Consider the following 22,451-nt stretch of genomic DNA (forward strand, 5'->3'; position numbering starts at 1 on the left):
ATTACATGGATCACACTTTCAACTGATTTCTTTAGTTGAGTTAAATCCACACAGATTCTTATAGAGTTGTTTGGTTTTGGGACTGTAACCTTTCCTGAACACTGTTCGGCAAATGCAGCATAAGGGTCTGGCAAATGTAGGGTTGGGACATGTTGGGTTAATGTGGGCTGGAGTATAGTACCACCCATGCAGTCATGTAAGAGAACACATTACCTGCACCTAGGAGAGAAGAGGAAAGCTAGTGAAATTGTAGTAATAGTAATAATGTAATAATACTGAGAAATGAGTTATAACAGTGTAAGACATGATGTAAACTAGTATAACACTAAATATATTGGATAAAGACTAGGGGGAGGTATAGTATAGGGGTCTGGCACATACAGGGTTAATGTGGGACTGAGTAGTACCACCTACACAATGGTGACCCACACCTATGAGTCAGTGTGGTGTTGAATTGAGCAATATGTAGTCCTAAGCATGGAGACAGTTCTTACATGATATGCTTTACTGGATATTTGTAAATATTTTGAGTAATTATTAACAATTAACCTGCTAAAGACCAGGAAGGATTCATTAAACCTACTGAAATATAACCAGCACCCCACAATATGGTGGCAGCAGAGAGATTAAAACCAGAACCTCACTAAAATGCAGAAATAAATTGAAATGCTGGAAGACAGAGAAAAATTCAAGAAAATATTCTGACCCTGTAAAGAAGCTTGAGAAGTAGACGGTCTGAGGAAAAGTTTCCAGGGCAAAGCTTCTGGAAAGCTGAAGGCTGAGATTTAAAATTCCTTACTGTAGGAGAAGAGAAGACACCATTGACTCTCCTTTAGAAGTCTCACTTCGGAGTGCAGAATCAGCAGAACTTTCAAGGGTGAGCTAAATCTTTTAAAATTCCAGGCTGCAACAACTCCTGAGAAATCTTTAAAGTAGTTAAAGAAGAGCAATTTGAAAGAAACTCATCACTAAAACCCAATCCCCGAGTCCAAGCTCACCTGAAAAAAAAGAAAGAATTGATTAAATATTTTGAGAGCATTATGATTGTTCAATTTGATAAAAAGCAAGAAAAACTTGAATTTGATAGGTTCATTGGTCAAAAACAACTAAAATGCTGAACATAAGAAGTCTGCAGTAAATCCAGAATCTGCTGATTTATTCATCAATGTTGTGCTCAGGATGGCAGATGGTTGCGTATACAGAGAATAAATTAGAATTTGTCAGAGACAAAATAGTGGTTTAAGCAACATTGACACATTCTCTGCCCTCCTGCAAGCAAAGGAATATTACCTATGTGGACTCTTGCCTACGTAGACTCTTTACTGCACAGCATTGGCATGGTCGCTCTGCTGGCCAGTTCTGGTATTGCTTTCCCTGACTTAGAATGTCGCTGTCTTTTTGTTACTTAACTAACTGGCCTGAGGGTTGGACTTTGCACCATGATTTATTCTCTCCACTTAAGATGGTCCTGTGCTGCTCATGGAGTTTGACCATCTAAAAGATCAACTCCCCACAGCAGTGGCTGGTGACATAACCCCTTGCTGCTGTATCTTTTCAGTTTCACTCTTGACTTTGTCTAAGAGTAGATGTGGACCTTTCCCTGGTATAAAGAGGCAAATTAGTTTAGCGTCAACTTGTATTATAATATGAGATTCATTTTTTAATTTCCTTGGGTCTGTAAATAATTTAGGAAATTAATTTTGAAATGTACTGCTGTGGTTCTTATTTGCAACTTCATCCACTTTATAGATTAATCGCAGTTTTAGACATGCCTTAGTAGTGAGCACTCTTGATTTTGAATAACGTGGAGAGGTTCGAGGATCTCTCACTCTTTATATTTCAGCTTTGCCATGAGTTGGCCTTTCACTTTTAAACTTGTCCCACTGTGACCTTGTCATTTGATAGATGTGGGTTGCAATGTTAGCTGTTTCATGCATCTGATGTCATCTGAATAAACAGAAACCCCTGCTCCTGTGTCTAGTTTTAAAATCTGTCAGGTGTGCATCCACTTTTGAGTTTAATGTTCTAATACTTGTTTTCAGTACCATTACTTATTCTTCTTGTATGTGACTCTGTTTTAAAATTTTCTCCCTTTTTCTTTTACAGAATGTTAGCATTTTTGAGTGCCAAATAATTTTGAAATGGCCTATTTTTCTACCGTTGCGGCACTCTGCTCCTCCTGCTGGACATTCTTCTCAGTTGTTCCCACCACAACAAACACATTTCCAAATAGCATGCTTTTCCTCATTTTGGCAGGCTTAGCCCTTGTGCTTTTTCTTTTTTTATAGCCCATAAACTGAATAGATTTCTTCCACGTGAATCCCTTCTTCCCCATGAATAAACATCCAGTTCTGTCTCCTGAGTTCTATTTGCCTCTGTAATGACTTCAGTCAGGCTAATCAGGTTGGCCTATTGGGAAAATGAACTCTCTAATTAAGGAGTCAATTAATGGGCCAATCAGGGAGTCTTTTCCTTGTATTTAACCAGGAGTGTCAGTTCCTCTGGCACTCATGCAGGTAGACTGCTGACTGATAGCACTCTGTGTACTGTTGTTGGAATTGTAAATAAAAGGATTTTGGTGACGGGACTTCTGCCTCCGAAGACTTATTGCAGCCTTCCAATCTGCACTGTTTTAATAAACGTTAAGTCGTCTCTTGTCTGTAAGAGATGTGATAATGCTTCATTGAGGATGCAGGCTATGATTCTGTTGCAAATCGGCTCATCCTGAAAAATTTCATGATCACAGTTCTTTGTCAGCCTTCAGAGAGTGTTGATGAAAGAATCAATGCTTTCGCTGGTGACTGTGAGTGTTCAGTCAAACGATGGTACTTTTTCATCAGTAGTGTGATGGTGCTTATGCCCTTGCCCTTTGAGACTGGGCTGGGCAGCAGTTCTTGGGTATCTGAAAGCAGAGAGTTGGAACGGAAGGGTCAGGGTAAGGAAGGGTGGGGTGGCTTGGGAAGAAAGAGATAGATGGCTAACTCTGCTCTGGTCTCTTCCTTTGTGATCCACTTTGTCCGGCAAGAGAGAAAAAGGAATATCAATGATTATGTTGCACTGCAACGAGGTGATGTTGCTGTCAAAGCTGAAGGTATGTTGAAGCTGTGATACTAGATATGGGTCTAGTATCATTGTAAGGTCTCTGAGGGGGAGATGGAGCAATTCAAATTTCAGGCTTGAGTCCCGGCTATTTGAAACAGCTGGCAGTTAAGTGACTGGATGCATTGAACAGTGTAAGAGGTTAGTGGCATTTAGAAAATGTCCTTTGAAGATGCATTCACTGACCTTGACCATCCCAACAATGTCACTAAGCTTCAGTCAACCCTATTGCCAAGTTCTTGGGGCCAGCCAATAGGCATTAACCTCAATGGCCATTTCCTCCTCTTCCCTTGGGAGAGGTTTATTTAGATGCTCCTGGTTCCCTCAGAAACTTGTTTTAGCTTTCTCCTCCTGGTGGTCTCCATCACCATGGCTTCCAGTCCTGAAACTGGGAACCCTCTCTCTTCCCTGGTGCTCCATTTGTTCAACTTTGATTTGAGCCAGTTACACTACTGGTAGACTACAATGGCTTGTTTTGAAGGGATGCAGGTCCTCTTTAAGAGGGACAGGATGCCTTTTCGCGCTGCAGGTTAGTTGAAACACATGCATGCTGCTAGACACCTGTTAACTGTGCAGCCAGTCAGCAGCTATGGTTACTCTGGGCTGAATGCTACAAACATTCTAATGAGGAAGCAGCATGGAGTTTAAATATTGAGTGGCACTGTGGCACAGTAGCACTGCTGTCTCACAGAGCCAAGGATCCAGGTTTGATTCCCGGCTTGGGTCACTGTCTGTGCAGAGCCTGCACGTTCTCCCCATGCCTGGGTTTCCTCTGGGTGCTCCTGTTTCCTCCCATGATCCGAAAGATGTGCTGGTTAGGTGCAGTGGCCATGCTAAATTCTCTCACAGTACACCCGAACAGGTGCTAGAGTGTGGTGACAAGGGGATTTTCACAGTAACTTCATTGCAGTGTTAATGACAACTAGTGTCACACTACTTGTGACACTAGTAATAAACTTTAAAAGTTCGACTACCTTAAAGGAGCTGGCCTTGGGCGGTTGCAGCTCACGATTCACATGACTGGGAAAAATGCGAAGAGACCAAGTTTTGGCCCTTTCTTTCTCTTCTTGATCTCATTTACTCAAATGCAGAACTCCCGGAGCTCATGATCCTTAACCCCATTCCAAGGACTGTACAAGAAGATAACATAATCCCATGCTAAGTATTCATAACACTTCAAAGACAGTGCTAGTATCACACTGGTACTTAGAGTAAAACTGAAGCATTAAGCATTCATAATGCTTCTTTGTTTCGCTTGAAACCACAATTGTTTTTGACATTTATCTCAGATGCAAAGACTGTTTGTAACAAGACAGAGCTTGTGTGCAAATGGAAATGAGTAGTATTCCACTGCTGACTGTAAGGTCATACAGGCCACTCTTCTGGTCATCAGAAAAATCCCGAATCTTGACAATGTTACAAATTTTCTTTTTGTACAGCAAGTGTCAGTCTTGGCTCTGTGGTAGTGTTCTTGCCTCTTGAGCCATAAGATTGCCCTGAAGGGGGACTTGAACCAACAAAGTCTAGGCTTACACTAGTGTGAGAGTACTCTACTGTTGGTGGCGTTGTCTTTTGGCTGAGATGGGCAGACACAGTAGTTAGCACTGCTGCCTCACAGCCCCAGGGAATAGTGTTCGATTCCCAGCTTTGGTTGCTGCCTGTGCAGAGTCTCCACATTCTCCCCATGTCTGCATGGGTTTCCTCTGGGTGCTCTGGTTTCCTCCCACAGGCTGGCTAGGTGCTAAATTGTCCCTCAGCATACCCGAACAGATGCCAGAGTGTGGCGACTAGGGGATTTTCACAGTAACTTCGTTGCAGTGTTAAGTGTAAGCGTACTAGTGATATTAAATAAAATAAACCTTATAAAACTTAATAAAATCCCTACAGCGTAGAGAGGTCATTCAGCTCATCAAGTCTGCATCAACTCTCTGACAGAACATTTTACCCAGGCTCTATCCCCATAACCCAATGTATTTATCCCATTAATCCCCCTAACCTATATGCTAAGGGGCAGTTTAACAAGGCCAATCAACCTAACCTGTACATCTTTGGAGATGTCAAACTACATTCTCCCTGTGTCTGCGTGGGTTTCCTCCAGTTTCCTCCCACAGCCAAATATGTGCAGATTGATTGGCCATGATAAATTGCCCCTTAATGTCAGGGGAATTAGAAAGGTAAACATACGGGGATAGGACAGAATCTGGGTGGGATCATTGCTGTGTCTCCTTCTGCACTGTAGATTCTATGATTCAGGGTACAGTCTGCATTCTCGAGTGGATATAAACAATCCCATCATTCTATTTCAAAAACAGCAGTCTGTATTCCTTGCCAATATGTATCCCTCAATCAACATTGCTGAAAACAGTTTGTAGGATCTTTCTATGCACAAATTGACTGCTGGATTTCCAACATTGCAACATGTAACTACAGTTTGAAATGTACTTCCTTGGCTGTGATGTACAATGAAATGTTTTGAGGTTGTGAAAGGCTCTATATAAATATAGTGTATTTCTTAATTAGTTCCCACATTAGCTTCTCATGAGGTGAGGTGAGATAAATCATTGAAAACCAATTATATTTTTAGGCTGGAAGGAATCCAAATGAAAACTTACATTAGTCTAACATGACCTTTCTGCTGTATAAAGTAGTGCCAAGTTAATAAAACTCATAGAATCTCTGCAGTGCAGAAGAAGGCCATTCAGCCCATCAAGCTTGCACCACAATCACATGACCCCATGTATTTGCCCTGCTAATCCCCCTGACACTAAGGGGCAATTTAGCATGGTCAACCTAACTAATCTGCACATCTTCGGAGTATGGGAGGAAATGAGAGCAACATATTGTAATGCATCAACAGTAAGAACTCAAACATGTTTTTTGCATAGCACCCTCAACATAATAACATCAATCGTACATTCAAATTCACTTTGCCTCATCCAAGGGTGCTAATTATTCCACAATGTATCCACTACAGAGCAATATATTGTGGAATAATTTGTGCCTTGGATGAGGCAAGGTGAAGTTGAAAACACAATTGAGGTAAAAACTCTGATACCGTAAGCACTTTATGTAACAAAACTACGTATCAAATTGAGACATCCTCAGATATCTACCTTCCAACGTGCCTTGGATACTGAAAACCAAACATGTTTTCCCTGGAGAATGTGCTACAGATGCAAAGCCATCGATTTTAAAACACCTCTCATCCTTAATTTTTAATATGCATTTCAGTTCTGTTCACCCAATGGAATGTGTATGGCAAGTTTCACCTCAGAGCCATTATTGGTCTGATGATATAGAATCCCTACAGGGCAGGAGGAGGCCCATCAAGTCTGCACTGACCACAATTCCATTCAGGTCCTAATCCTGTAACGTCACACATTTACTCTGCTAATTCCTCTGGCCCTGGGGGCAATTTACCACAGTCAATTGACCTAACCCATACATCTTTGGATTGCGGGAGGAAACCAGAGCACCTGGAGGAAATCCATGCAGACACAGGGAGAACATGCAAACTCTACACAGACAGTGACCTGAGGCTGGAATTGAACCCAGGTCCCTGGCGCTGTGAGGCAGCAGTGCTAACCACTGTGCCACTGTGCTGCCCTTGGCACAGTCTTCAGCAATTTCACAGAATTTTACAAAGCAGAAGGGGCCATTTGGCCCAGTAAGTTTGTACCAGCTTCTAATTAAGTAGTGTGACTTAGTGCCATTCCCCTGCCTTTTCCCTGTACCTTTGCACATTGTTTCTATTCAAATAATTACCTTATACCCTCTTGAATGCCTCAATTGAACCTATTTCCACCACACTTCCATGCAGTGCATTCCAGACCGAAATCACTCGCTGTGTGAAAATGTTGTTTCTCACATCACATTTGTTTCTTTTGGAAATCACTTTACATCTGTGTCCTTTCATTCTCAATCCTACAAGCAGGAACAGTTTCTCCCTATCTACTCTGTCCAGCCTCCTCATGATTTTGGACTTCTCTATCAGATCTCCTCTTAGCCTTCCTCTCTCCAAGGAGAACAGTCCCGATCTCTCCAATCTCTCCTCACAACTGAAGTTTCTCATCCCTGGAACTATTTTTTGTAAACCTCTTTTGCATTCTCTCCAATGCATTCACATCCTTCCTATAGTGTGGCATCCAGAACTATACACAATACCTCAGCTGAGGTCTAACTAGCGGCCTATATAAGTTAAGCATATCCTCCTTGCTCTTGTATTTTATGCCCTTATTAATAAAGCCCAGAATATGCTTTATTAACTGCTCCCTTCACTTGTCCTACCACCTTCAATGATGCATGCACACTTACACCCAGATCTCTCTGCCCCTGCACTCCCTTTAGAGTTGTACCCCTTGTTTTATATTGTTTCTCCATATTCTTCCTACCAAATTAATCACCTCACATTTCTCCGCTTTGAATTCATCCGCTACCTATCTGTCTCTTTCCCAACTTGTCTATGTCCCTTTGATGTTCCAAACTGTCCTCTTCACAGTTTACAATTCTTCCAATTTATCTGATGCCTCAAAGTAGAGGTAGAGGGATTTGTTCACGTTCTTCTCCTTCCCCTTTATCTCTCATTTCCTCAGTGGTAATTCATGAAGAGATGCCATTCTGTAGTCAGCAATGAGACTTTGGTTACTCTGGACACCCAGGTGCTTGCTCATGCCAGGAGACCCTGCATAGTGAGTATTGGCATCACAACAAAACACATCCTGCTTGTACCCAGCATCCACACATGTACACATTTAGGGAAGTGGGAATTCTGTGTAGCTACTCATCTAACTGAAATGAATGTATTTAGATTAGAGGCCAATATACTGGAGAAAGCCTGGGCTAAAAGCAAATTACTGTGGGTGCTAGAATCTGAAACAAGAACAGAAAATGCCGGAAAATCTCAGCAGGCCTGACAGTATCTGAGGAGAGAGAATAGAGCCAATGTCTCAAGTCAGGATGACCCTTCTTCAGGGCTCAAACAAAAGGCCATCCAGACTCAAAACACTGGCTCTATTCTCTCTCCTCAGATGCTGTTAGACTTGCTAAGATTTTCCAGCATTTTCTGTTTTTGTTTGAGAAAGACTGGGCTGTTTGTTAGGTTCCTCTGGCAGGGATTGTTTATGCATTTGTGGGGGCTAGACAATTTTCACTACCTCTAACTACACAGTAAGAAGTCTCACAACACCAGGTTAAAGGTTTATTTGGAATCATGAGCTTTTGGAGCACTGATGAAGGAGCAGCCCTTTAGTGTCCCAAGATATGTAGGTTAGGGAGATAAGCATGTGGGGTAAGATGCTGTATCGTAGAGTCAGTGCAGACTCAATGGGCTGAAAGGCTTCTTTCTGCACCATAGGGATTCTATGAATTGTACAGCACGGAAGGAGACCATTCAACCCATCCAGTCTGTCTTGGCTCTTCCGAAGAGAAATCCAGTTAGTCTCTTTCCCTACTTCCATGCAATATTTTCTTCTTCAAGTATTTATCCAATTCCCTTTTGAAAGTTACGATTGAATCTACAGCCATAGAATCATAGAATCATAGAACCCTACAGTGCAGAAAGAGGCCCTTCAGCCCATCGAGTCTGCACAGAACACAATCCAACCCAGGCCCTATCCCTAAAATCCCTACATATTATACCCACTAATCCCTCTAACCTCCGTATCTCGGGACACTAAGGGGCAATTTCTTAGCACGGCCAAATCAACCTAACCCGCACGTCTTTCGGACTGTGGGAGGACACCGGAGCACCCGGAGGAAATCCACGCAGACACGGGGAGAATGTGCAAACTCCACACAGACAGTGACCCGAGGCCAGGAATCGAACCCGGGTCCCTGGAGCTGTGAATCAGCAATGCTAACTCAGTACGCCACTGTACCGCCCACACGGCTCCTCTGCGTGCCCCAGTTTGGGGGGGGAGGGAGGGATGGAGGGAGGGATGGAGGGAGGGATGCTCCAATCAAGCCGTGAATTCCATATTCGAACTATTTGATTTGTCACCCCTGGTTCTTTTGTCAATGTTAGATTGGGGTAAACACAGTAGGAAGTCTCACAACACCAGGTCAGCACCCTCTTTTGCCAATCATCTTCAATCCAAATCCTCAGTCACTGGAAAAGTTGCTCTTTATTTATCTTATCTAAACCTGACATGATTTTAAACACCTCTAGCAAAGCTTCTATTAGTCTCTGTTTCCTGGGGAAATTAATGTCAAATTCAGAGAGATTTGCTGCTTTGTTTAGACATTCTGGTCTGCAGCCAGATATCTTAGAGAGGAATGTTGGTCGATTTTACCTCCTCTACCTTTGGAATGCCTTCACATTTCTGATGATTAACTCAGCTCAGTTAAGGGATGAAATCTGGGACTTTTTGATCTGTACCATTGAGTAACATTACACACAATGTATTCACTCTCTGATAGTGAGGAGCTTAGAGCAACACAGTGTGAATTCACTTGCAGGGGTGTTAGGGAACTTGCTGTGTGTATATTGGCTGCTGCTTTTCCTGCATTACAACAGCAACTACAATTCAAGAATGCTATAAGGCATTCCTAAGGCTGTAGAAGATGCAATTTATGTTCAAGTTTTCTTTCTCTCTTTCTATCTCCTTTTCTCTTTCTCTCTCTCCTCTTTCTTTCTCTATTTCTCTTTCTCTCTTTATTTCTCTCTTTCTCTTGCTCTCTTTCTCTCTCTCTCATTCTTTCCCCCACTCTCTTTTTTCTCCCTCTCTATTTTTTCTCTCTTTCTCTCTCTCTTTTCTTTGATTACAATGAAGGGTGGAGTAAGTCCTTGGCTCAATCCTACATACAAATGGTAGAAAATTGAAGGAAGTAATAGTGGAGCCAGAAGCCTCTGCTGAGGAATGTGATTTCTTAACAATCATAAAGAGTAGCTTAAGAATATTGATACAGACTTACAAATCAAAAGATTTTTCTGCAGTATTAAATAAGAGGTGAATGGTTATATTAAAGATCATCTAAAACTAACATGGAGCTTGAGTTCAGCTGTAGAGGAGCTGGACGGTTTGACGATCAGACTGAGTAACAGAAACAAGGCAGTTATGCTGGTCTGTTCTAGACCATCACACCATACCGAGGATTTAGAAGAGGCACTTTTATGTTGAAATCAAGAGAAAGCGAAACAAAAGTAATGCAGTTTATAGAGAAGGATTTCAGTTTCTTTCGGATTAATTAGTAAGATTAGAATAGAAATAAGAAAGGTGAATTACTGTGTTTATGATCTTAGATTGTTTTATGACTCAATTGGTTAAGGAATACATAAGAAGGAGAAATCCTAACGATGTAGAAATGATGCTCACAGTCAAAGTCAGCTAACAGGACATGATTCCAAAGATTATGCAGGATACCACTTCCTGTAAAGGAACTGTATTTTCTTTTGGCTTCCACAATATTGGCATGATCGGCCGCCCATCTTGAGTTGCTCCAAGAAGGTGTGAATGGGCCTCTACAACTGAGAGTGGTTTGCGTAGCCATGTCAAAATACATTAAAAATTGCGTATACCAGACTGAGAAGGGTTCCCTTTTCTGTAGCACAATGGTTGGGTTTCCAGGATAAGCCACCAGCTTTCATTTCTTTCTTTTGGTACCAGCCCACAAAGAATTAGGTTCTGGAAATTCAGTGGTTTGCCACAATGGGTCTCAAACTCACAACTCTGGGTTGCTAGTTTGGTATCATCATAGAAGGAGGCCATTTGGCCCATTGAGGCTGTACTGATTGCATCCCACTTTATCCCTGTAACTCCACATATTTATCCCATTGATCACCCTAACCTACACATCTTGGGACACTAACGGACAATTTAGTATGGCTAATCCACCTAACCTGCAGATCTTTAGACTGTAGGAGAAAACCAGAGCATTCAGAGGAAACCCACATTGAAGAGGGGAGAACATGCAAACTCCATACAGACAGTCATCCGAAGCCAGAATTAAACCTGGGTCCCTGGTACTGTGAGGCAGCCATGCTAAGTGCCATGGTGTTGCCCTGGCATAATCAGTATATTATCACATATTGTTAGCTTGGTATTGCTAGTTGGGAAAACATTTAAAGTATCCTAAAAATAGGTATTAATAGAGTGGAAACCTGAAGGCAGCCAGCATGGTTTTACAAGTGATTGAAAATTTTATTAAAGTTCCCGGTGGAGACAACTAACAATGGAACTCATTGGGTTTAATATAGGCTTCAGCCCTCAAACAGATGTCAGTCTTTTATTCATATGCTAAGAATTTACTGTGGGTTCTGGATGGCTATTCTTTTGCTGATACCAAGTTGGCGGATGGTGCACATCTGGGTAGTAATGAGTGTGTACCTCCTACCTATCATTTTTCCCATTTAGCACTTGAAAAATGGACACAGTGTGGTCAACTTTTAGTCTGATGGTTACCTGTTACAGGATTGGTTCCTGTATTTTTATCGACTGGCTGTGTTCTTGTTACTTGGTTGCAAAACAAAGATGAAGTTCCTAAACTTGATCGGATATCTTAAATTGTAAATCTTCAAAATAAATAATGTAAGTCCTCTCCAGAGCCATTGCTTCCTTTAGAAGATGTGGGCTTTCAAAGCCGTGGTTAGTATTTATCCTATAATGTTGATCCACAGTAAAGTAATAAAAGGAGTCTTTTCTTTGCTGACGAAACAGACGATGTAACGCAAGGTGGATTGGACAAAGCAAAAGCACACTTGTGGGTTGTCTTTGAAGAAGGCATCATGGAATACCCATTTACAACGCTATAATGTTGAGTTTTTTTTTGTACTCGTATGCTGTCTGACGCTCACGTCTGTCAACTGCAGATGGGATGCACTCTGTCAGTTATTGGCCAGCTCACTGCTGCAATGACTCATGCTATCAGCAGCTAAGCTCTTATTCTGGGATCTTTTCATAAACAAGCAGCTTCCAGCTAAACTGAGTCGTTCTATATAAAGTTTTTAAACAAACTGAGAGGAAGGGGCCCCTTGATGGCCAGCCCTAAAACTGAATAGAGGGCAAGTTAGGAGTACAACCTTGTTCTAATTGTCTTTTCCACCATTGATGCGGAAAAAAAATGCCTGAATAATTAATGTTCTAATACAAAGATACAGAAACAGGTGGTTTAAAAACAGACATCTGTTTAAAACAACAAAGAGATTTTGTCTGGTTCACAAATCAGAAGTTTTGAGAGACCCCAAATATTGTGAATTCTAAAATTAGACAGCTAGGAATCTTACTTATGCTTGATTTCTTGTCTGATATCTGGATTCAAATTTTTTTTAAACTTCACTTACAGGATGCAGATGTCACTGGCTGGGCCTATCCCAGAACACTGAAGAGTCAACCACATTGCTGCGGATCTGGAGTCAAAGTAGGTCAGACCAGGTAAGGATGGCAGATTTCCTCCCCTAACAGGCATTAGTGAGCCAACTGGATTTTTATGACAATTGGCAATAGTTTCATGGCCACCATTAGATTTTTTAATTCCAAATTTTTATTGAATCTTCAAATATCACCATCCGCGCCGGTAGGATTTGAACCTGGATCCCCAGATGTTGCCTGGATTCTATGGACTACTAATTCAGAGACAATAATACTATGCCACATCCTACCCACCATTTAACTATCAGCAATGCCACACAATATGACAATGCTACAGGGAAGCCTACAGTCAAAATACTATCCTCATCCACAATGGCAGGAATGGGAAAATATCATTGTGGTACATAATTTGATTGTTCATGTGCTAGGCAATGTAGTCCTGCTACTTATGACAGAATGCCTAGAGTTCACTAAAGGCAGAGCTGGTAACTGGCTGTGGTGCTGTAGAGACTGCAGGTTTGGAAAGTGCTGTTGAAGAATCCTTGGCGGGTCATCAGTGGCTATACACTGCTGCCATGGTGCACCTGGGTGTAAAAGGACTTTAAAGTTCCTATCTGATGCCATATTTCACTAACAAGTTTAAAAAAATGTGTGAGAATAATGATGCCGGCAGCATCTTATGTGGCATTGCTGATAGTTAAATAGTGGGTAGGATGTGACATAGTAATTATTGTCACTGAGTTAGTAATCCAGAGACTCCAGGCAAAACCTGGGGACCCAGGTTCAAATCCCAACGGCGCGGATGGTGATATTTGAAAATTCAATTTCCAAAAGCGAGTGGAATAAGAATGCTGCTATTGTTCCCCAATATAAACGTCCTGGATCATTCTTGTTAGCTAATTCTGAGCCAATTGGTAGCTGGCTTTTCCCAGTATTAACCTCTTGCCTCATGACAGCTGTCCAGACATGGGCCTGGCACCTCTTGTGCTGCTTCATGGACAGACTGATCATGAGTCCACTGTAGTCACATTTGCAGTCAGGGGAAGCTGGCATGTATATTCTTGCCAGTGTGTTCCTGTCTCACGATTAGTGCTGGGCACTGGCTCAGGATGGCTGCTGATTTAATGCAAAGCAGACCTAATAAAGCCACTGTTAGCAGTGAACCCAGGAGTATGACGCAAATGACTATGGTAACAGCTGTCAAAGGCAGGAAGTGCAGACGTCTCTGATCTGCCAGCCTAGCTATTGTTTCACACCTCGAAGAAGAAAAGAGGTTTGAGTGGTTTCCTGAGGAATGAAATTTACGCACCACTTCCAGTCAGGAACTGAGGGCAGAGTTCTTCTAAGCCCCTGCTGGCGGGTTTGATGGTGGGCACGGTGGAAATATGGCAGGAACCCCAGAAATCGGTTTCACGCTAGTGTGAATTTACAACAGGATCTTCCTCCGATGCCCACCATGGCGAGACACAAAACCCACCAGGTGAACTTTATTTGTATCCTATTAATGGAATGCAAATGAAGACCGGACCCCATTACATTTTGTTGCTATGACAATGAATAAACCCAAGTATCCTTACCTGCTCTGTAATTAATGAGTTAACAGGTGAAAATAATAAACATTATTTAAGGAAGGAAGTTAAAGCCCTAGAGAGGGTGCAAAGGGGGTTTACTAGAATGATACCAGGAATGAAGAATTTTAGATACAAGGAAAGATTAGAGAAATTGGGCTTATTCTCCTTGGAGCAGAGACGATTAAGAGGTGACCTTACTGGGGCATTCAAAATTCTGAATAATTTTCACAGGGTGCAAAGGGAGATTCTGTTTTCAACAGTTGGTATGTCAGAGACTAGGGAGGTTCATAATTTCAAGATGGTCAGCAAGAGAACTCAGAGTGAGATGAGAAGAAACTTCTTTACTCAGAGAGTTGTTGGAATGTGATGCCTGGGAGCATGATGGAGGCGAATTCCATTGGAGGTTGCAAAATAAAGCTACAGACATATTTGAAGATGATTAATTTAAAGCGCTATAGAGATAGGGCTGGAGAATGGGACTAGCTGGGTAGCTGTCTTGTGAGCGGTGCAGACATGATGATATCTTGACATGATTTATTACTGTCACGTGTACACAGTGAAAAGTATTGTTGTGTGCTATACAGACAAAACGTATTGTTCATAGAGTACATAGAGAAGAAGGAAAGGAGAGGGTGCCGAATGCCGTGTTGCAGTCATAGCTAGGGTGTAGATGGGCTGAATGGTGTCCTTCTGTGCTATAAAACCCTGTGATTGCATTCCAGACTGAGTGAATAGATATAAAAATGTGAATGAAGGTACAATTTTTGATGTAGCCATATCTCTGGGTCATAGATAAACAAATCCAGCACTGTAACAGATTGAAGCGGAAGTGATTATAAGTGAAAGATATGCTTTATATAGTAATTAATTAGATGGTGCAGTTGGCTTATTTTGCCTTGTCTTGACAGAGTAAAGTCTGTTATGGTTCAGATCATAAACTCCAAAGTGTTCTGTGGAGACTGCCTGGGTCATAAGTTTTGTATCTTGAATTTAGCCAGGATAAGCATGATAGGTTTCACTTCAAGTGTGATTCAAATGACCCACTAGGGAGCTTTTATCAAACAAAGTTTATTTAAGGATATAGTTAACATGAATGGAAAGAAAATTAGCATTAACATTTATCAATTACAAACAAAAGCAAAACAACCACAATAATATATAACTCTTAACAAATATATCTAAGGTGCTTCAATCAAACCAAAACCTTCCATAGACAAAACCCTTTAAACAAGTTCAACACAGTAAAGTCTAATGTTCACATGATACTGAAATTGAGTGCTTTGTTTGGAGAATTGAAAACTCTCAGTCTTGTAAGTTCCAATTGTCCTCTTGACATACCCAGAACAATTTGAAGCCAGAACAGGTTCCCAGAACCCCAGGTAGATTCAGATCAAGCCACCAACAGCAGATTTTCCCCTTCAGAAAGGCAAGACCTTGTTTTCAGATAACCAGCAGAATCTCAAAGAGGGGGAGAGAGAGAAACACTTCCTTTCAGCTTGCTGTTTCTTTTAAAAACAAAAACCTGCAGCTCAAAATTGAAAATGGAAGAGCGTCCTATCACCTGACCTGCCAACCAGCTTTCCTCCAAACAATGCAGGTTCATAAAAACAATCTCAGAAAGTACCAGAGGCCCCCATGAAGAGCAATAAAAGGACATCTGGTAGACAGCTCAGTAGCAGTAAGAAACACTGGAACTGTGAAAGCTCCAGAGATCATGATTTAAAAAGAAACCTTTCCTAAAGGTACACTAATGTCACAAGTCATTAAACGTTTTCCAGTTTTGAATGACTGTGTGTGGTCTGTAAGCAGTGATACTCATTATTACAGGCACTGCCTTGCACTCATCCTGAGCTGCTGTCTAAGAGATCATTCCCCCATTCCTTTCAAAAATGCATCTTCCTTGCTGGCCTGCTGCATTGGCTTTGTAACTCTGAGAAAGGAATAGCATTGCAAAAAAAAAATTCCAGAGGAGCATTTGCAATCAGAGAATTGGGGTGGCATTTTCTGGCTGCAATCACTCCAAAGCTGGAAAATCCCGCCCAAGGTTAACGGACCTTTGCATGGTTCCCCTCCCACCCCCTACACCCCACCACCACCCCCCTCCCATTGCGCCACCTCCCCTCCCTGACGCCTGCTATGATTCCTATGGTGGGTGGGATGAGAAAATTCCCCATTTAACACTGCCGGACTCTATGGCTGGAATCTTAACAGCCTGCCTGCCACAGGAATCGGAGCAGACGAGGGGTGGTGCATGGGAAGTTCCATTGATCTAGGAGTCTGCAAAACAGTTGGGACATTGGGTGGTGGCGTGGAGCATGGAGAAGGGAAGTGAGGGTCATGCTTTGTACCTTTCTGACATTTGGGCAATAGCATAGTGCTCATGTTTTATGACATTTTATTTTCACCTAGTAAATCCTTCCGGCTGCTTCCAGTGGCTGGACCTGTTTTGGTTATGTACATTGGCCCATTCTGCGTGACACCATTCCCAACCGCCCGTCTGTTTTCTGTCGGTGATTGTGCCCTGTGGGGGAATCCAGACTAATTTCTTCGCAGACACTGCACGTCCTGTCAATCAGACAGCAATGTCTTGGCAATAATCCCGGCTGGTTACAATGACAGGTGTTAGAGCACCACAATTGTGCATGGGCACTGAGCCAACGCATTCAAATATTCGGAGTGAATCATTTGAGGATCATGCTGCACACATGTGGCTATTGCCTTAAATTTTATCTGATCCACCTAGCATTTCTCTCATCAAGTAGAAAGGACAGAATTCTCTTCCTCAGCCCAATTCACTCCAGCAAATCTGCCCCAATCCCGTTTACGTTTCAGGAGCCCAACAAGAATCCCACTATCAACATAGGGTGGGATTTTGCAGCCTCACTTGTCCTGAAACCGTAAAATCCTGCCCGAGATCAATGGAACTTCCCATGCACCACTCCTCATCTGCTCCGATTCCTGTGGCAGGCAGGCTGCTAAAATTCCAGCCATAGAGTCCGGCAGTGCTAAATGGGGAAGACTGACATGGTGGCACACTGGTTAGCACTGCTGCCTCACTGCATCAGAGGACCAAGTTCAACTCCTGTCTAGGGTCACTGTCTGTGTGGAGTTTGCACATTCTCTCTGTGACTGTGTGGGTTTCTTCTGGGTGCTCTGGTTTCCTCCCACAGTCCAAAGATATGCAGGTTAGGTTGATTGGCAATGATAAATTGCCTCTTAGTGGCAGGGGGCTAGCAGGGTAACATGTGGGGGCTATGGGGATATGGCCAGGGTGTGATTCTCGTTAGTGCGGTCTTGATGGACCAAATGGCCTCCTTCTGCATTGTAGAGGTGCTATGATTCTCTATGAATCAATAGCAATGGGACTAGAGTTAGTGAGGGACTTTAAAGAGACAAAAACCAAAATCCCAGTCCTGTGAAACAACACATCAAAACTGAGGATTTTAGAATTTGGGGCTGGACAGAGGGGAGAGAAAACTGCGACAACAAACAGCTGTTTAATGGTGCCTCTATCTAAGAAAAACATCCTAAGGCATTTTGCAGCATCATAATCAAAAATGGGGGGGGAGTCACTCCCTTTATCATAACTTTGTGTGGCTTATTCCCTTCATCCCATAATGTCCATGGGATGGGCAGTGAGAGGAGCAGTTTTGTTTTATTTATTTGTCTACAAGGCTACATTAACACTACAATGAAGTTACTTCAGCGCTTGTTTGGGTCAATGCACCTAACCAGCACATCTTTCAGAGTGTGGGAGGAAACCAAAGCACCCGGAGGAAACCCACACAGGCATGGGGGGAATGTACAAACTCCACACAGACAGTGACCCAAACTGGGAATTGAACCCAGGTCCCTGGCACTGTGAGGCAGCAGTGCTAACCACTATGCCACCACGCCACCCAGTGGGAAATCATCTGGACACATGGGCAGTATGCTCTCACTGCTATTTGCATATATGGCAGACGGGGCAAGGAGCAGCCAGCGCCGGCCTTACAGCTGGCCTCACTACCAAAACTTTTCCATCTTCTCCAGTAATACCTTGCCCAATTCTGAACAGGATTGGAAAAGGAATCCAAAGTTTTCACCAGGATGTTTATTGACTTTTATTTTTGTCTTAGAACTTCTACTACATCATTTAGTGTGGGTGCTTGCTATTAGTCACCTCATTAGAAGGCAGCCTCCCTAACTCCCTCTAAGGTGCGGTCTCACTTCAACACTGATGGATTATTGTTGACGATGGACTGATAAAATTGGACTAAACCAACAGGTTTGACAAAACTTTGATTACTTTGATCAAACTTGGATGGGATTGTTTGTCCCATTAACAAAAAAGACTGACAGGACCAAGACGCAGGAGGACAATCAAGGAGGTTTGCCCAAAGCAAGATCTTTATTATTTCAACCAAAACTTGGATTTGTTGTTTGAAGTTAATTTTCCCCCTCCTTTAGAGCGCATAATCCACTGTGCAGGCGTCTGACAAGTGTACTTAAAGTCTCCGTGTGTTCTGTCATTTGACAGTAAACAGGTTGATGTGGTGAATTTGACACCGCAATGTCATCACCATCACATTTCCTGGCTGTTAATGTGCCAGAGAGCACAAGAGCATAAGAAAGAGGAGCAGATTTCTTGATTGTAAACAGTTGTGACCCAGAACTTTGCATTTGCCTAATCTTTGTGGAAGAATGGTAACAGTGAGCTAATGCAAACCTTTGCTGTGACAACTCAGAATTACTGCCTTTGACTGAAGTGCTAATTCTCTCCCCACCCACACACTCCCGCCCCAAGAAGCCCCCAAGAGTGGAACCTCACAGACATGAAATTTTCAGTTGATCAGCACCACTCCAGTTAGAGAAGATTGGCATGATGACATAATGATTAGCACTGCTGCTTCACTGCAGCCTCACAGTGCTAGGGATCTGGGTTCAATTTTCGGCCTTGGGTGACTACGTGGAGTTTGTAAGTTCTCCCTTGTGTCTGCATTTATTTCCTCCGGGGCTCCGGTTTCCTCCAGCAACGCGCTGGTTAGGCTGATTGGCCATGCTAAATTGCCCTTAGTGTCAGGGGGTCTACCAGGGTAAATATGTGGGGTTAAAGGGATAGGGGCTGGGTGAGGTTGTTGTCAGTGCAGTCTTGATTGACCAAATGGCCTCATTATGAAATGAAGAGAAAAAGATAGAGATCGCTTCAAAGCTGAATCTAAATGGAGGAAGAGGGTTGCGTATCTTTTGTTTTTTTAAAACTTATCCCATTATCACCCCATTTTGTCTGTTATTTATTCATTCCTACCATTCCCTCTATCATAGACCTTTCCTTCTGGTTTAATCTTCCCTTGACCACTTTCCCTTCCTGTTTTATTTCTACCTCTTCCAATTCTGCTCAAATGTCAGCGAGAATTTTCCCAGCCAAGTGTAGGCAAGTTTCCCTGTGGGACTGGGTTACATCCTCAAAAATCTAAATGCTAGTGGATGCTTGGACCACCGCACCCCCCCCCCCCCCCCCCCCCCCCCCACCGCCAACACCCCCTCAATGTGGGAGTGCCTTTAATTAGAAATAATTCCTTTGATACATGGATGTACCATCCCACCCTCACTCCCTAACTGGCTAGGTAGCCCAGGGGTGCGATGCCAATGCCTTTGTTCTGGGGAAGAAACTTGGCAAAGCCAATCCATTATGAAATAGAGTGCCTGACACCGGAAAATGATTCCCCTCTACCATCCAGCAAGGATTGAGTCCATAAGATTCCATCATGTGGCATGCTGACACAATGGTTAGCACTGCTGGCTTACACCACCAGGGACACGGTTCAATTCCGGCCTTGGGTGACGGTGGAGTTTATACGTGTCTCCTTGGATTTCCTCCAAATGCCCCACTTTCCTCCCACATTCCAAAGATAAACTGGATAGGTGGATTGGCCACAATAATTTGCAGCTTAGTGCCAGGGGAATTAGCAAGGTAAATACATGGGGTTACAGTGATAGAGCCTGATTGAGATTGTTATTGGCACAGGCTAGATGAGCCAAATGACCTCCTTCTGTACTGTAGAGATTCTATGATGCTATGTAACTCTGCTTCTCCTTCCACGGATACTACCTGACCTGCTGAGCATTTCCAGCAGTTTCTATTTTTATTGCACATTTTGCGATTTATTTGTATTTAGGATATTTTTATTAACAGAATAAGTGGAATACGGCTTCATAATTGTGGATAACAGTCAATCTCTTCTTCCCACCACGTCCATGATTTTTAATGACACCAACTTTCTAAATGGTCCAGGGATACCTTTTCTCAGAGGTTGCTGCCACAGGTCCCTCAGAGATTCAAGGGAAACCAGGCAGAAATTCTAACCCACGGCCTTCAAACCAAATATGTGAAATGCTTGCCAGTCCTGGCCTTCAGGCTGTATGCCCAGTTTCTTCAAACCCAGCTCTTGCAAACAGTAAGAACTAATAACCCCACCAAATCTCATTGAGACGTATAAGATGATGAATGGGATGGATAGGATAGAGGTGGAGAGACTCTTCCCGCTCAAAAAAGACAGTAGGACTAGGGGGCACAGCCTCAAGATAAAAGGGGGGCGGTTTAGAACGGAGTTGAGGAGGAACTTCTTCACTCAAAGGGTGGTGAATCTCTGGAATTCTCTGCCCGTTGAAGTGGTGGAGGCTGCCTCGCTAAATATTTTTAAGACGCGGGTTGATGGGTTTTTGATAAGAGAGGGGATTAAGGGTTATGGGGAGAGGGCGGGAAAGTGGAACTGAGCAGCGACAGATCAGCCATGATCTTATTGAATGGCGGGGCAGGCTCGAAGGGCTAGATGGCCTACTCCTGCTCCTATTTCTTATGTTCTTATGTTCTTATGTTCAAATCTTCCCTGGATGACTCTTATTAAGTAAGCTTTGCAAGCATCCAGCCCAGATTGGACTACTGAGATACTGGATCACTCACAGAGTCTTTTCTTTTGTTTGGTGATGTATCTGTGGAACTTTGTCTTCACTAAGGAGATGATTTTGTTTGCCACTGAAAACCTTCAAGTGAATTCTTGCCAGAGTAATTTGTTAAAACAAATAGTCTGGGTATGGATATCAATGGAAGGCAGAAAATGTTGCTTATCTCTAGGTGCTCTTGAGAAGCTGATTGGTGCTGTAGTCCCTGTGGTGAAGATGTTCTGGCCGTGTTGGCACACAGAAGGAAAATGGTGGCAGAAATTGATGTTAACATTGCAATCAAACAAACATTGAGACAGTTACATGAGTAAGATGAGTATGGAGGGATATGGACCAAATGTGGGCAATTGGGACTAGCTTAGTGATAAAAACTGGGCAGCATGGACAAGTTGTGTCGAAGGGCCTGTTTCCATGCTGTTAACCTCATGACTCTAGACTTATGCAGTGACACCAGTGGCTCAAGAAGACAGCTCACCACCATCTTCTCAAGGGCAACTAGGGATGGGCAATAAATGCTGGCTAGCCAGCAATGCCCATATCAGTGAATGAATTAAAAAAAAAAGCCAATGACAAGCCAGCAATTGTGAAATAATGGAGCGGCTGTTCAGTTCATCTGTAAGGCTGTTGTGGAAGAATGAATTTGATGTTGTTAGCCCACTAGTAACTGACTGAAGAATGCTCTGGCTCATTTTTACTAAGGCTCCTCAGATTCAGCAAACAAAAGCTGATTTTATCTTGCCTTTGTTCAGATTATACCCATAGATTGGCTCGCCACATTTACATGACTAAATCTGTTCTCTTACCCTATTAACTTTCCATGGGTCTATAATCTGCTCTTGGAATAAGAGTGCTGGGTTCAATAGTGCAAACACCAGGAACCAGGTCACAGATGCTGACTCCCAAAACCTAACTTTAAACATGTACTAGCGGCTGAAGGTGAATGATAACGTCATTCTAAGTCAAATTCAACCATAACTCTCAGAAAGGAAAGGATTATCCTAACTCGCTGGTGGGCAGAGTCAAAAGATTGAGGTGTTACAGTGGACTAGCACAAATTAAAATGTGTCAATACATATACATAAGTGAAACAAAACACAGAGCACTAGATGCATGTCTGTCCCTGACTAGAACATCTTTCTCTCTTCTATTAATACTTCCACTTTTTCTCAATGCAGCTGATCTCTCGCACATACCCTCACTCCATACTTCCTCAAACTTGCCATTCCTCCCTTTAGGTGTGTTCTCTAGATGAAGCGTGACAAAGCTAATCAGCAGTTTATAATAAAGAAATAGATTTTGGTGGGAAGAATATGGAGAAACTATATAAAATAAGGGATAAAATTCTCAAGGGGGTGAAGGGGCAGAGGGACAGAGAAGAGAGTGTAAATGTGCATTAGTCATTGGAGGTGTCAGGGCAGCTGTAAAAAGCAAGAATTTGGCGTGGCCAATACTCCTAACCAGCATGTCTTTTGGACTGTGAGAGGAAACTGGAGCATCCGGAGGTAATTCACACAGATATGGGGAGACTTTGCAA

The 22,451-nt window shown here is 42.7% G+C and overlaps 1 long non-coding RNA gene across 1 annotated transcript in view; it reads left to right on the plus strand.

Annotated features, from left to right (window-relative positions):
* The window catches only part of LOC145358802 (uncharacterized), a 201,514-nt gene that overhangs the window by 91,258 nt on the left and 87,805 nt on the right, over positions 1 to 22,451 (plus strand). The window contains exon 3 of the long non-coding RNA XR_013889507.1: positions 12,379 to 12,467. This is a non-coding gene — a long non-coding RNA (uncharacterized LOC145358802). The remainder of the gene's footprint in view (positions 1 to 12,378; positions 12,468 to 22,451) is intronic.

Source organism: Carcharhinus amblyrhynchos, chromosome 26 (genome assembly GCF_965287045.1).
Source record: "Carcharhinus amblyrhynchos chromosome 26, sCarAmb.v2.hapA, whole genome shotgun sequence".
NCBI lineage: Eukaryota > Metazoa > Chordata > Chondrichthyes > Carcharhiniformes > Carcharhinidae > Carcharhinus > Carcharhinus amblyrhynchos.